Source organism: Gossypium hirsutum, chromosome D13, assembly GCF_007990345.1.
Source record: "Gossypium hirsutum isolate 1008001.06 chromosome D13, Gossypium_hirsutum_v2.1, whole genome shotgun sequence".
NCBI lineage: Eukaryota > Viridiplantae > Streptophyta > Magnoliopsida > Malvales > Malvaceae > Gossypium > Gossypium hirsutum.
The window spans coordinates 53,092,566-53,107,697 of record NC_053449.1 but is presented as its reverse complement, the minus strand read 5'-3'; the positions used below and the strand labels follow the sequence as shown (position 1 = coordinate 53,107,697).

Sequence of the window (15,132 nt, the reverse complement as noted above, 5' to 3'; positions counted from 1 at the left end):
AAGTACAGTAAAATCTTCAAACTTACCCTTGTTCTGCTGTCTGACAGTTTCGACCCTTCTTTGCTAAAAATTAATTATCTCTTAGTAAAAAATTTGGATGATGTTTCCATTTGTTTCTATTCAAAATAGACTCATTAATAATTTAAAAATGTAAATTTTAACCCCTAATTATTTTTTTCCAATTTTTGATGATTTTCCAAATTCAGAACAGGGGAACCTGAATTCAATCTGACCTTGTCTCACAAAGTTTATTATACCTCATGATTTACAATTCCATTACTTATATCATTTCTTCTATGAGAAACTAGTCTCAATAAGATTTAATTCCATAATTTTTTCATCTTCTAATTCGATTTAACCACCAAACCAGCATAGGAATTCAAACACAAGACCTTTACCATAATAACACACCATTTAGCCACCAAACCAGCAGACCAATTTTGATGTAATTTACCCAACAATCAAATAAAAGCCTACTAAACAAGAGTAGGGTCTAATTCATTCAAAATACCAAAATTTGCCCAAGCGAAAGCTCAAACTTGAGACCTCCCAAACACGCCTAGAACACATAACCACTAAAGTTGACAGATATTTGTGTCATATTTTCACAATAACGAAATTAGAAATTTTGGGGCGTTACATTTATAACCTTTGGGAATTAGAATTTCAGCACTAGACTTTAATTGCAACTTTTTTCACAATTAGGTCCTAAAAATCAATTTCTATTGAAATTACCTAATAAAATCATCTTATAAACAAATTAAAGCTTCAATTTCATGCTGTTTCATCATAAACTTACAGCACTCAACCATGGTGACTTTCAATTTCATCCATGAAATAAAAAACTAATGAATTTAATAGTAGAACCTAGCTGTAAAAGTCTTAAAAACACAAAAATTACAAGAAAAAGACAATGATTAACTCACTTGGTGCAAAAATTATGAAATACTAGCTTAAAGAACCCCTTCTATGGCGTTTTGACTGATGAGAATGAAGAGAAATCACAAGAAATCTAGATATTTCTACATTAGTCCTAATTTATTTAGTTAATTATGCAATATTCCAATTTTACCCTTAAATCATCCATTTTCTTGCTGATTTCATGTCGTTGCCGTCTAGCCCAAAGAAATTTTGGGTCTAATTGCCTTTTAAATCCTTTCTCATTATACACTTAAGCTATTTAATCATCCCAACCACTTTTACACCTTTTTCTAATTTAGTCCTTTTCATTTAATTGACTACCCAAACATTAAAATTTTCTAACGAAATTTTAATACAACATTACTAACATTTCATAAATATTTATAAAAATATTTTTGACTCAATTTTATGAGATCGAGGTCTCGATAACTTGTTTTTACCTAATTTATTCAATAATTTCTTTTTCTAACTAACCATTAAATCGGCAAAATTTTTTATCGATAATTTCATACAATTTTCCTATCATATCAATATTCATGCAAAAAAATATTAAAATAAATTTCTCGTTAAATAGGATTTGTGGTTATGAAACCACTATTCCGATAACCTTGAATTTAGGCCATTACAACTTGTGATTGGGTATCGATACCAAATTGGGTTACTACCAATTTTTGAAAACATCCCAACTCCGTGGTATCGATATTTTTGTCCTAAGTATCGATACTATTGGTCAAAATGCTAAAAATTTCGCAAAGCAAAGTAGACTTCATGACCAAACAATACTCCTACTCATCATGCCACTATTGACTAATTTAATTGAACTTACTAATATCCTTTAACCATTTATCGAGTCCAATTCGTACATTTATGTCAAGAATAACTATCAGACATCACCAAACTCAATCTCAAGCATCAAATTGCTCGTAGTTAAAGTTCGTTAACAACTTCAACAGTCCATCAACCTAATACCAAAATATAATTAATAAAATAATGCTAAAAACTAGAACTAAAACTCTAACCCACATTGCCTTTATTCGAAGAGTCTAACAATTATAATACTGCATACTCGAAAGTTTATTGCCTTGCTAAGACCATTTCCTTGATCGCTCCACTAACACCAAAAGTTCTACTTATCTGCAAAATTAGTGTGGAGTGTGTGAGCTTAAACAAGTTCAGTGAATGTTTTAGAAATTACCACAAGACATACACATCAATATAGGTTAAGCAAGAGCTTACTCAAGCACATTCACAATCATAGTCATTTAAAGGAAAATTATTATGTTCAAGCTTCATCAACTCATACACTTAAATTATGTCCTCACATGCATATACATACAATGTATTTCAAATATAAATAGTTTAATGATACTTTGACAACTTGAGATTATGAAACGTAAAGTGGACTCTATCACAACACATTAGATAAACGGGTTTCCATCGTACCAATGACTCAAATAGTCTAACATATCCCATAAGTGTAGCATAAAGCTAAAACTTTCCAACACACAAACTTGTCCCTGTGAATGGAGCTTAGCTCGACATTCCCTTATCTCTCCAATCTTTGTTATGGCCTCGATATCCAAATCACAACACAAGGGTGAGTACTCACAATCCTATGGCATGCCAACTATATCCAACTGTTTCAAGAGATCACAAGACCCAAATATCCATAATTACACACATTTTTATTTACCGTTTTAATGCATATAATCTCTGTTCTTGACCATCATATACACAACACTATCACTTTAACATAGCATGCTTAACATACTCACAATTGATGTTCTTACAAGTGCTACCATAATGCTCAATGAGCCAAAATCTCATTAAGTCACATATGAGTACATTAAAACTAGTAGATCACATAACACATACTGACGTAATTCACGTATCACATGTTGCCTTGCTACATCAATTACCACAACTCTCAACACATAATCACCATTTTACAAAAAAAAAAGAGGCAAAAGGAATAGAAAAGCTTACTCTTGGAACTTTGGATAGGTGTTTAGACTAGCCTAAGCTCCTTTTTAACAAATGAATCATGCATACCAATAGCGTCTCCAAAACATTCACCATTCATGCTTTCGCTTATTAGCTGAAAGCTGAAACTAGCTTTTACTTGCTTTTCGCCTTACTCGTAGGGGGTCCAACGGTTTCGTATCTTCACAAAAATTAACCACACAATAAGTAAAAAAAAAGTAACAACCATAAACACACCATAAATCAAACATAAACCAGATTCTACATAGCTCCTCTTTAAATCGAAAATTTTGACTAGATTAGCCAAAACTCTGATTCCTTAAACCAGACTTGTTTCTATTGCTTAAGATCAACTCTAAACACCAAGTTATTCACTTAAGAATAGAGTCCAACCTTTAAAACACCCAGAATTTTAGATTTACATTTTCGAGAAATTTCGACCTTCATGACCACTTTGTATTAAATCTTTCAAATCTCTTAATGAGTGATTAAAGTCAGTTTGAAAACCTTCTAATCTCATTGAAATAAGTAGAAAATAACCTAAAAACAATAGTTTAATTTGAAAACCCAAAATTTTCCATTAAATATCTCAATTTCGGCTAAAACATGAAATTCTTTTTACAACGAATCAAAACCTAATTTAAGAAGCTAGAATATATCAAAACTTAATAAGGATACAAAACTTTACCTCAATCGAGAAGAACAAATGAAAGATTGATTTTCAAAAAATTCGTTTGGAAACCAAATGAGGAAATTGATATTTTTTGGGGGGTTTTCTTAAAAATTGAGGGAGGTTTGGGTGTTTGAGAGCTTAGAAAATCACAAAGGTTAAGTCAATTAGAGAGAAAATAAGGGATTTGTGTTTAGGAGAATTTGTTGTTTTGAATGAGAGCAAAAGGGGGAGGGGAAGACGTGAGTGGTTGCAATTTGAAAGCCAATTTACAAAGAAAAAGCCAATTTGCCCTTTTGGTCACCCCAAATTCTTCTATTTTTCCAATTAGGTCCTTAATAAATTAAAACCCATTTCTTCAAATCAGACCTCAAATTTGAATTTTGTTTTGAGCTAACAAATAAATTAAAAACTTGATTATGCTACTCACATACTTAAATTGCTCAACCTCCTGTTTAAAGACTTGGTTCTACTAACCCGATTTTCGCGGTGTGACAATATATATCTTCACCATTCTGAAATGTTAATGAAATTAAGTGTTTTTTATCGTTAATTTAGAAGTTCATGCATTAAAAAATATTTTTTAGTTCATCTTTTGGAAGTAATTTTTACTGCTCATGATTAAATTATAATTAGATAATGAATTAAAAAAATAATAAACAAGAATCAAATTAGACTTGCCCATGGGTCAAGCCACCTGACCTGCCTGGAAAGTGAGAGGATTTGGGTAAAAATATAAGCCCGAAAAATGGAGTAAAAATATAAGCCCGAAAAATGGACTTGGCAAAAAAAGTAACGCCTATTTTCTAAATGGGTCAGGCTTATTAAACTAGAAATTAAGCAATAACACATGAAAACTATGTTTAAAAACTTAAGAAGTTTAATGTCGTATCATAGCCTACACCTGGTTCGGTAAGATATTGTTCGTTTTGGGCACACATGATCCTCACGAGTTTGTTCTTGGGAGCGCTCATACACCCCAAGAAGACCTCTTACCACTTAAGTGTTGTTAGCCCTTTATATAGCCTAGGTCTCTTCCGTGCTTTACCGATGTGAGATTTGCCCAAGGTGTTACAACTAACTTTGACATTCATCGGCATAATTTCTATTTTTATTTTTTTGAAACTTCTAATGCATATACTTTCCAAAATCATATTGTTTATGACAAAGCGAGTTTTTTAGATGTTACGGTTTATGTGAATTTTATTTTACATATGTTAAAAAGAATAAAAATATGTATATTAGGGTCTAAAATAAAGTATGGGAAAACCAATTCTTATGGTGAAATGGTGCTTGTGATTGTTTATTTAGATTGGAAGTAAATATTTGTTTTTAAAATGCTAATAAAACTTATGGAATAAATATATACATGAAATTTAAAAAGAAATTTTTTAAAAATTATTTGTTGTGTTACATGTGTAAGAATATCAAAATGTTAAATGTCATAAAAATACAATGTGAATACATTTTTTTAAGACCAAATATATATATATATAATATTTCGGTATAAAGAAAAATGCATAACACTAAAAAATATGTATAACCACTCCTGCATGTAACTATTTGTGATCTCTTTTATTTTAATTTTTTGGTAAGCTGAAATTTTATTCATAAAATTAGAAAGATTACAATCCAACAAAGCTAAAAAGTAACAAAATATAAATAAAGACAAACAACATACACCTAATAAAGCTCTAAAGCCCATGAACCTGTACCACAATTTCAAGCTTGCATAAATCCTAACCTTTAAATATAGAACTCATGAAACAAGCCCTAAAACCCATAAACCCGTACCATATTTTCACACCTACATAAACCCTAAATGTCGAGAGTTAACAAAAAGTTTATTAAAGTTGATGGAAGATCCTCAAACGTGCATTTAATAAATAAGAAAAAAAAGTAAGCAACAACACATGAAAACTAGAAATTAAACATATAGTAAAGTAACATATTAAACCTAGATAGAAGCGACATCAATAACTAGCATGATAGACATATCAGCATAAAACCAAGTTTAATGACCATTATTACGATGGTCATTTCTTGCTTCCCTGCTTGGAAAACCACAATGGCATATATCACATATGAGTTTTATCTCATCTTTGTAATGAAATTTTTGGTAATGCAATATCTCTTTTAAGTTGTCAAAAGTTTCTTCACAAAGGTCACACAAGCCATTATAGTTCCTTCTCGAAACATTTTCAACAACATTGAATGTCATTATAATGAAGAAGAAATCGAGTTTAAAAGATAAAAGTAATTTTAAGTTTTTATGAAGCTATCAAAATGAGAAAATATTTTATATAGTAAAAAAGAATGTTGTTAGCATGACTAAGAGTTGATGGATAGGAGTTTCATGCAAATTAGTTGAGCAGGAGAATCATGCCGATTTTACAATCATTTCTTTCCTAAACAATATCATTAAATAAATCAATGTCATACAAAAACAACTAAGTCAATATTCTTACAAATCATTACTTATTTTATTAATTATGATTATTGAATGAAAAATAATAGCGTTTGATACTTTCTCACGTTATGATTTCAATGTAATGTGATTTTTTGGAATGTGATTGAGGGAAAAGTTACTTTATAACATTTGGTATACAATGGAAGGTATTGATTAAAATCTGAGAAAAGTTACATTACCACGTTTGGCTCACTAAGTACTTTCTTAAGAATGTAATGATAACTTATGAATTTACCCTTATTAAATAAAAGATAATGTTCATGTATTTAATTCTTAATAAATATTTGGATTAAGTATTTCATTATGAATTTTAATTAATATTTTTAATTTTTCTTAAATTTATAATGTTAATTGAAAGCAAAATTATTTCAAATTTTTCCTACATAAGTTTTTTAAATATAAAATGCGCATATAAAATTATGTATAAATAAAACTTGTTTTGGAAAAAAATTAAAAAAAAATATGTATATATAATACTTGAAAAGAAACCGTTGAAGTAATAGAGAAAATAAAGTAGTAGGACAAAGGAATAAGGCAATAGATTTTTTTCTCATTTACGTTTATTAATATATTAATACCCTAAACCAATATAAAATAGGGTTAATTTTGTCTTAATTTTTTTTAACTTTCTAATTACATGGGAAAGTAACTTTCCCTCCTTTTATTATGGGAATCACATTGTCATGTTCATGGGAACATAACTGCCACGGGAAAGTTAGAATCTAAGGAAAGTAAATCAAATTTAACATACCAAACATTAGAATTACTTTCCAATTAAATTCCCAAGAAAGTAGTTACTTTCCATCATACCAAACACTACCTTAGCACCAATATTATAGCTGAATAAATACACTAATGTCTAAGATAACGTACACAATATATATAGCAATTTGAAGTTACAAAAAAGGAAACAATTCTTATGTGGCGTGCTTATAATATGTTATTTGTCACTATATTATTCTATCATGTGTAATTATTTATTATATTTTAAAAAATAATCAAAGGTAAATTCCTTATTAATATATACCGTCAAATTTGGAATACTTTCCTTAGTAATAGTATAATACCCCTTGCCTGATCTGATCGTCAGGTTTGAGGTACAAGATGCTATGACCGTAATTGGAGTAACTATAAATAATCATGCACCATTCATTCATTTAAACATGTAATTAAGAATTAATCACAATCATAATATGTCTCACAATCATTTTTGGGTCTCACATGAGCTAAAGAAATGTAACACTCTATACCTAGCCCGGTCGCTGAGCCCATGTAACATGATGCTACATCAAACATCGAACTCATACATATTCACACAATCCCAAAAGCATGCAACCATCGTCATTCTAAAAAATTTAAGGGAGTGTTGAGTCTTGAACACCTTAGGAAACATTTAAAACCACTTATCAAATGTTTATTGACATTAATAACAAGTTAATCATGCATGGGACCATCTAACAAAAATTCCCTAAGAAATCGCGTAGGTATCGATACTCAAACTCAAGTATCGATATTTATGAAGATAGGTATCGATACCATTAGAAAATCAGTACCTTTTTACCATTCTGTTTCTCTGCAAAATTTAAAACCCATCAATTTATTGATGCAATTCATAAAGTACCTATATTTTCTCCTCGAGTATCGATACTCAAAGAAGGGTATTGATACCAATTTAAGCTACTGACTTCCTTCACATTCGTTCCAACATGGGGGTATCGATACTTAAGCTTGATTATCGATACCTCTGTACAAATCAACAATAATTATAGCAAAACAGGGCATATAACACATTCAGACATTTTCCATTTCAACATACATCCACTGCTCGATATTCAACAACAAAATGACCATATTTGTAGTTTAAAGCATCATCAATAATTCAAGCCAAGAAAAAACTAATAATATAATATCAAACATCCATAAACTCCTAAGAGTCTAAGATCATATCAACCATTTAAGACGTAATAATAATAAACCAAAAATGTCTACCACATTGCCTTATTCCCACAGTTCAAAGAATAGCAAAAATATCATCTACTCAAACACTACAGCCTAATTGGATCAGTTCCTTGGAATTTTGCACCGCCCACACTGGAAAAACTAAATATTCGCAAAGGTTTAGAAAAGAATACGTGAGCTTAAACAAGCTCAATGAATGATCGAAAAATCAACCAATAAACAAGATATCACACATTAAATGAGAACATCTAAAGCGCAATTTCATACATATTTAACTAAAGTAACATACTAAATTATTCATGCATCAACTATCAACTTATATAACTTTGTAATCACATAATCAATCATACATCACATTTCATAATATTTCATTTAATGATAAATTGGTACCTGAGGCTACGACACATAAAAGTGGGCTCTACCACCACACATTGGATACACAGATCTCCAACACACCAATGACTTTGTAATAGGCCCAATTTTCCCGAGCCCAAAAAACTAAATTACAAACCCAAAATAAACATTACAAGCCCAAAAATTAAAAAAAAACCTAACGGCCCAAGTGACCCAAAACCGAAACTCTTCAGCAGAAACCCTAGTCGCGCTGCCTTTTCGTGTTCTCCCCTCCACGTGCCGTCTGACACCTTTCTGCCATCATTACCTGCAAGGAAGAAAAGAAACGGAAAGCAGCAACAGAGAAACAGTAGCAAAGAGAAATAATAAAAAAATGTAATATTGGCTATAAAGGCCATAGATTGTAAGGTTTACAAGAAAAGATTGAATGCAAAAAGATAAAAGATTTGAACTTTTATATTTTGAAGGTGATATTCATTTGATTTCTACTTATTTTTTACGTTTAAGTTTTATCGTATTTATTTTTTATTTATTTTATCTAAGAAAATAAAAAGAAAAAAAAGGGCAGGAAACTCACCTAGGTCTGTCGGTCCACTCACCGCCGAAGGCCAGGCTAGAAAATGAGCAGAAATGGAATGTTTCTTTGTTGCTCCGCCCGATTTGGCTGGGTTTTCAGGGGTTGCCTTGGGTTCTTGCTCCACGGGTGACGGGCTTCAAACGGGTTTTTTTGTGCTTTCCGGCCACTGTAGATGGCGACGCCGTCACCGGCGACTGACGGCCACCACGGTAGCCGACGACCGGAACCATGCCGAAAGAGAAGAGGGTGAGAGAGACTGAGAGAGAGCCCTCAGATTTTTTTTTAAAAAAGGGATAGAATGAAAATTTTTAAAAAAATTAACTTTTATAGGCTATGTAATACGACGCCGTTTAGGGTTGATCTCAATAGCCCTAAAATGACACTGTATTGGCCTTTTACCCCTTTAACCCGCGCGTTGACCCGACCCACAAGGCAGATCCACGTTTTCACTTTAATGGGCTATTTTCACAAATAGTCCCTCCGTTTTTGTGGCACAATTTGATTAAGCCCTACCTTATTTTCTTTGTCTTTTAATTTTACCCTGTAATTTTCGCATATTTTCATTTTGGCCCATTTTGCAACGCCGTGCATAAGGACAAGAGATATTTTCTCATTCAGTCCTCAGTACTTTTCGCGCGTTATATTCAGGCCCTTGTCAGCCTTTTTTTTAATATTTGCAATTTATACCTTTTAATCTCATTTAGTTTCAATAAAATCCTTTACTTATTTAACTTCGGCCTTTTAAGGATTTTTATTTTATTCTTTATTTCATTATTATCTGCTTACTTGTTTATTATTATTATTATTATTATTATTCCTTGATTTTTTATGTTATTATTAAAGTAGTAATCGTAGTATAACTATTGTCATCATCATTATAAATTGTTTTATTACCGTGTTCATATTATTGTCATTAACTAGCATGTCGTTTTATTTTTAGTATATCATTATTCTACTTTCATACACTAGCATTTTATTTTATTTTACTATAATCATATCTTGAATCGTATTTAGACATATTTATTCATTGTTATACTCCAAACACAATAAATACACATCGTTTAAATATCCTATTCGATGCTATTCAAAAACCTTTAAAAGAAAAATAAGCAATATTTCGTATTTTGGAATTTGAAAAGTCGTTCTCTAACTTACGAGGTTTCGATTTTTCTCGATAAATCTGAATATACGAACCCTTTTTTTAACATAAATTTTTTAATAATCTCTGGAATTAAAAAAGATCGTGTTCTAACTTACGAAATATGATTTCCTTTCTAAAACCGAGATAATCAAATATCTTTTAAAATAAATAAAACTTTTGGTGTTTATTCTCGTTTGGGGGATTTAAGACATTATGTCCTAACTCACGGGATATAATTCTTTTTCTCAATTGACGTGAAATATGCCATTTACTAAAAATTTCAATTAAGCGATATTTTAACAAACGATCGTACTTTAAATTTTTGACACTAAAACATTAATTAATCAACTAGTTACCAATTTTGGGCTTTATGAGGGTGTTAATCCTTCCTCGCACGTAACCGACTCCCGAACCTATTTTTTTTAATTCCGTAGACCAAAATTATTATTTTAATAAATTAGATCATTATGAGGTGACCCGATCACACCTCATAAAAATGATCGGTGGGGACTCCCATTTCCATTTTCATTTTCAAAAATAAAAGTCAACCCTTTTTACAAAAAAATGGTTTCGACAGCTTGGCGACTCTACTGGGGATAAAAAAATAAGAGAGTCAAGCCATAAATTGATTAATTTCTGTCTTTTTGTCGAAAATTAAAAATTTGGTTTAAATATACGATCCTTTCATTGCATTTGATTCGTCTTTGTTATGATTTTCATCATTTTGTTCATATTTGCTTTTTTGGTTCGAGTCTTTTGATATATTTTCGTATATTGCATTACATGATCACTCAATTATACCCTTTTAAGTGGGAGTGAGAAACTACTCATTCGTGAGGTTTTCATCTCCACATGGGATAGTGAATCACTTTCGGGATACATCCGTAGCTATGTTTTCGTGAGATTTTCATCTCCGATGGCCATAGGGAAATGTATTCCCCTGAACTGAACTTGGTCTATATGAGCCTATAATGGGCGAGGATCGAGGAATCTACCGGTTCGGGTACTTTTACTTTAGAGCCGAACTGCATATAATGAGCCCTAAGAGCCTACCCTAGGCAGAACCACGCCAAACCCCTAGTGGTCATCTAAATAGGTGTTCTTTTTGTTATTTATGTTTTGTACTGACGTGTTTTCTTTTGTTTTGATTATGATTGCATTGCATTTTCATCATAAAAAAGAGGTGTTGATTCACGTTCAGTTGCAAAATAGAGAACTTGTCATGGAAAATGAATTTCTTGATAAAGTGGAAGACAATGCGGTCGTCCAAATATGGTCTGAGAAAACGTAACGAGGGAAGGGTGATAGTTTGATGAATGAGTACACGACCTTGCTTCGTTGCCCGAGGATTCAAGCTGACAAGGATTATTCGAGAGCCGCCAACGTTCCAACTTTCTTAAAGAAGCTAATGAGCCTCACGAAGATAAGTGAACAATGGGTCATGGCTTGGATCAAGCAACAAGGAAATAGAGGAGGCACCCCTTTGAAAAGTTCGCGAGATTCGATCTTAACATACGGAAATGAGAAAGAGGATCAATGTCTTCACTTTGAGTATTAGGGCAAGGCCATATATGTAAATTTTTTTTTATGTAAAAGGATTTGTTTTCTAGTAAAGTTGTTTTAATAGAATTGAATCAGAATCACGCTTTTTTTGCATTCATTCCATTTATCTGCATTACATTGCATGCATTACGGTTACCCTGGAAACTAACAAAAATCCACCAACTAAATATCGTTACGGTACCCATCGTAAAACCAAAGAAATGGATCAAAGATTAGAAATATTAGAATAAATGCAGAAGGATATGCAAGATCAGTTGCAAGAGCAACTGCAAGAACAGTTAATGAAGGTACAACAAGAGATGAGGGATCAGATACTAGAATCCCAAAGAATTATGATGAACCAATTAACGCAGTTACTAGCCGGAGGGCTTGAAAAAGGGAAAAGCCCAGCGGCCAACTCTAGAGATGATAATGAAGACCCTGCCTATCCCCCAAGTTTTACCCCGATAAGTGTCCAGGTCCAACCCAACACGTATCCACAAGGGGCACCCATTACTATCAGACCCCAACAATATCAAACCGGTACCTCGACACCAATGAAATACCTGACAGGCTCAGGGTCCAATCCAGGGGACAATCTAACCAATCCTATGGTTTCTGACCTAGATGAAATGGTAGAAATAGAAAAGGCAAAGATGGAATTGCCAAAACAACTCGAAGATCGGTACAGGTTGTTGGAGGAAAAACTCAGAGCAATGAAAAATGTTGATTACCATTACGGGGTTGACACCAAGGATCTGAGTTTGGTCCCAGATCTAGTACTTCCACCGAAATTCAAGACTCCAGAATTTGAAAAGTATAATGGGACTAGTTGTCCTAAGGCTCACATCAGGATGTTCTACCGAAGAATGATAGGATACATTAATAACAATCAACTGTTAATTTATTGCTTCCAAGATAGTCTGATTGGGTTGGCTGTAAAATGGTACAACCAGCTAAGCCGTGCCAAAATCCACTCATGGAAGGACTTGGCACAGGCTTTCATGAAGCAATACAACAATGTAACAGACATGACACCTGACAGAATTACACTGCAGAATATGGAAAAGAAGCAAAGTGAGAGCTTCAGGCAATATGCCCAAAGATGGAGAGAGGTAGCGACGCAAGTCCAACCACCTCTTCTGGAGAAAGAAACAACAATACTTTTCATCAACACTCTGAAAGCCCCGTTCATTAACCATATGTTGGGAAACGCTACCATGAGCTTCTCAGATATAGTAATGTTCGGTGAGATGATTGAAAACGCGATAAGGAGTAGGAAGATAAACGCGTGAGAAAGCGCCAAAAGATCAACCCCGAAGAAAAATGAAAATGAAGTGAATAATGTGAGCAAAGGGTATTCCAAATCAGTCACCGTAGGCCAGCCGAAGGCCGTGACTAGTAGCTATCAAGGAACCCCAAAGTAAGAATCCAACTCGAGGCCAAACACAGACAGACTCCAATTTACACCCATCCCGATGACATATAGAGAGCTATACCAGAATCTGTTTGATGCGCATATGGTATCTCCATTCTACTCGGAACCCGTGCAACCTCCGTTCCTGAAATGGTATGATGCGAACTCCCAATGCGAATACTACGTGGGAATAACAGGACACTCAATTGAAAACTGCCCTACATTTAAAATTTTAGTTGAAAGGTTCATCAAGATGGGTATCGTGAAGTTTGACGATCCATCGGGACCTAATGTGGCAGCAAATCTGTTACCCAATCATCTAAACCCAGGGGTAAACGCGATAATTGATAATGGAAGAAAGAGAACCAAAACCAATGTTGCAGAAGTAAAAACCCCACTGAAATGGGTTTTGAAGAAAATGATAGACGTGGGGTTAATCATTCAGAATTCAGAGAAAATACCAAAAGGGATGAGGAGCTATTGTGAGTTCCACACTGAAGAAGGTTATGAAATCTAGGAATGCACTGAATTTAAAGCTTTGGTGTAGAGCCTAATGGATAATAAAGAGTAGGAATTCCTCAAAAAGTCAAAGGCTTGGAAGGAATGTCAGGGAATCTAAACATTAGCGCCGTATCTGAATGGGGAGCTGAGAAAGAGAATTTATCAGGGAGTGTTTTGAACGGTGGGACTGTGAAAGAGATCCCTGTATTTTTTAGAGCTAATTCAAAGTAATGTCCAAAGCACGCTTATTGCTCTAAGCCTAGGAGAAATAAGAATCCTTTTTGAGAAATTGGCTTATGTCCAACATCTTTATTTCAATAAAATGCATCTTTGTTTCTCACTTCGAGCAAGTATTCTTTTATTTTTCCATTTCATTCATAATCATACTATACAGATAAATATTCTTAGATTTTTTTATTCTTTAGACCTTCTTTCGTCCCTATAACAGGTCTCTAGATATCAATGATATGAGCGACACTGCTATTGACTTAGAGCCTCCTTTTGAGCAAGATATATGTCCAGAGGAACCACAAGACTTTAAAAATGACCAAGACTGTAGCTTATCTCCTGATTTGTTAAGAATGGTAGAGTAAGATGAGAAATAGATCCTACCTTACAAAGAATCAATAGAATCCATGGCTTTTCTCTATGTGAGGCATGTATGCCATTGGGCCGATCTCACCAAAAGCTTCTAGCGGTCATCGATTCATCTTTGTGGTTGTCGATTACTTCACTAAGTGGATGGAAGTTGTTTCATATGCCAATGTCACAAAGTCGACAGTCAGCAAATTCTTGAAAAAAAACAATCATATGTTGGTATGGAATGCCAAAAAGGATCATATCTGACAATGCACCAAATTTGAACAACAGCACAATATTAGAAGTTTGCTGTCTGTTCAAGATTAACACCATATCGCCCCAAAATGAACGATGCAGTAAAAAAGAGCCTCTACTGAGGCTACACCTTTCTCATTAGTTTATGGATGGAGGCGGTTTTGCCTATTGAGGTTGAGATTCCCTCTGCCCAAGTTTTTTCAAAACTCAAGTTAGATGAAATAGAATAGATCCATTCTCGATATGATTAGCCGAATTTGATTGAACAAAAAAGGTTGAAAGCTATCTGTCATGGTCAAATGCACCAAAAGCGAATGATGCGAGCTTACAACAAAAAGGTTTGCCCCTAGAGAATTCCATGAGGAGGACTTGGTATTGAAGAAGATTCTTCTCATACAAAAAGATTTTAGAGGAAAATGGATGCCAAACTGGGAAGGACCTTATGTGGCAAAGAAGCTCTTTTTTAGAGAAGCGTTGATATTAACTGAGATGGACAGCAAGAGCCTGCCTAATCAAATAAATTCTGATTCAAGCAAGAAATACTTCACTTTAAAAAAGAAAAGAAAAGAAAAACAAAAAAAAAGGAAAAGGAGAGGCCAATGTGAAAACCCTCAAAAGGCGCCTGTAACACCCGTTAACCCGTATCCGTCACCAGATTAGGGTTATGAGGCTTTACCGAACAAAACACAATTCAGAACAGACATTTATTCCTTACAATTCAAACTCGTATATACTTTTTCTAGTCATATCACACATACAGATC

The 15,132-nt window shown here is 33.3% G+C and overlaps 1 long non-coding RNA gene across 1 annotated transcript; it reads right to left on the bottom strand.

The window, feature by feature from the left end:
• Positions 1 to 1,732: 1,732 nt before the first annotated feature.
• On the bottom strand, positions 1,733 to 4,118 carry LOC121225127 (uncharacterized). Its single transcript, XR_005923025.1, has 3 exons — positions 3,593 to 4,118; positions 2,908 to 3,085; positions 1,733 to 2,055 (listed from the first exon to the last, which is right to left on the bottom strand). It is a non-coding gene; the product is annotated as an uncharacterized lncRNA (long non-coding RNA).
• Between the last annotated feature and the right edge of the window lie 11,014 nt (positions 4,119 to 15,132).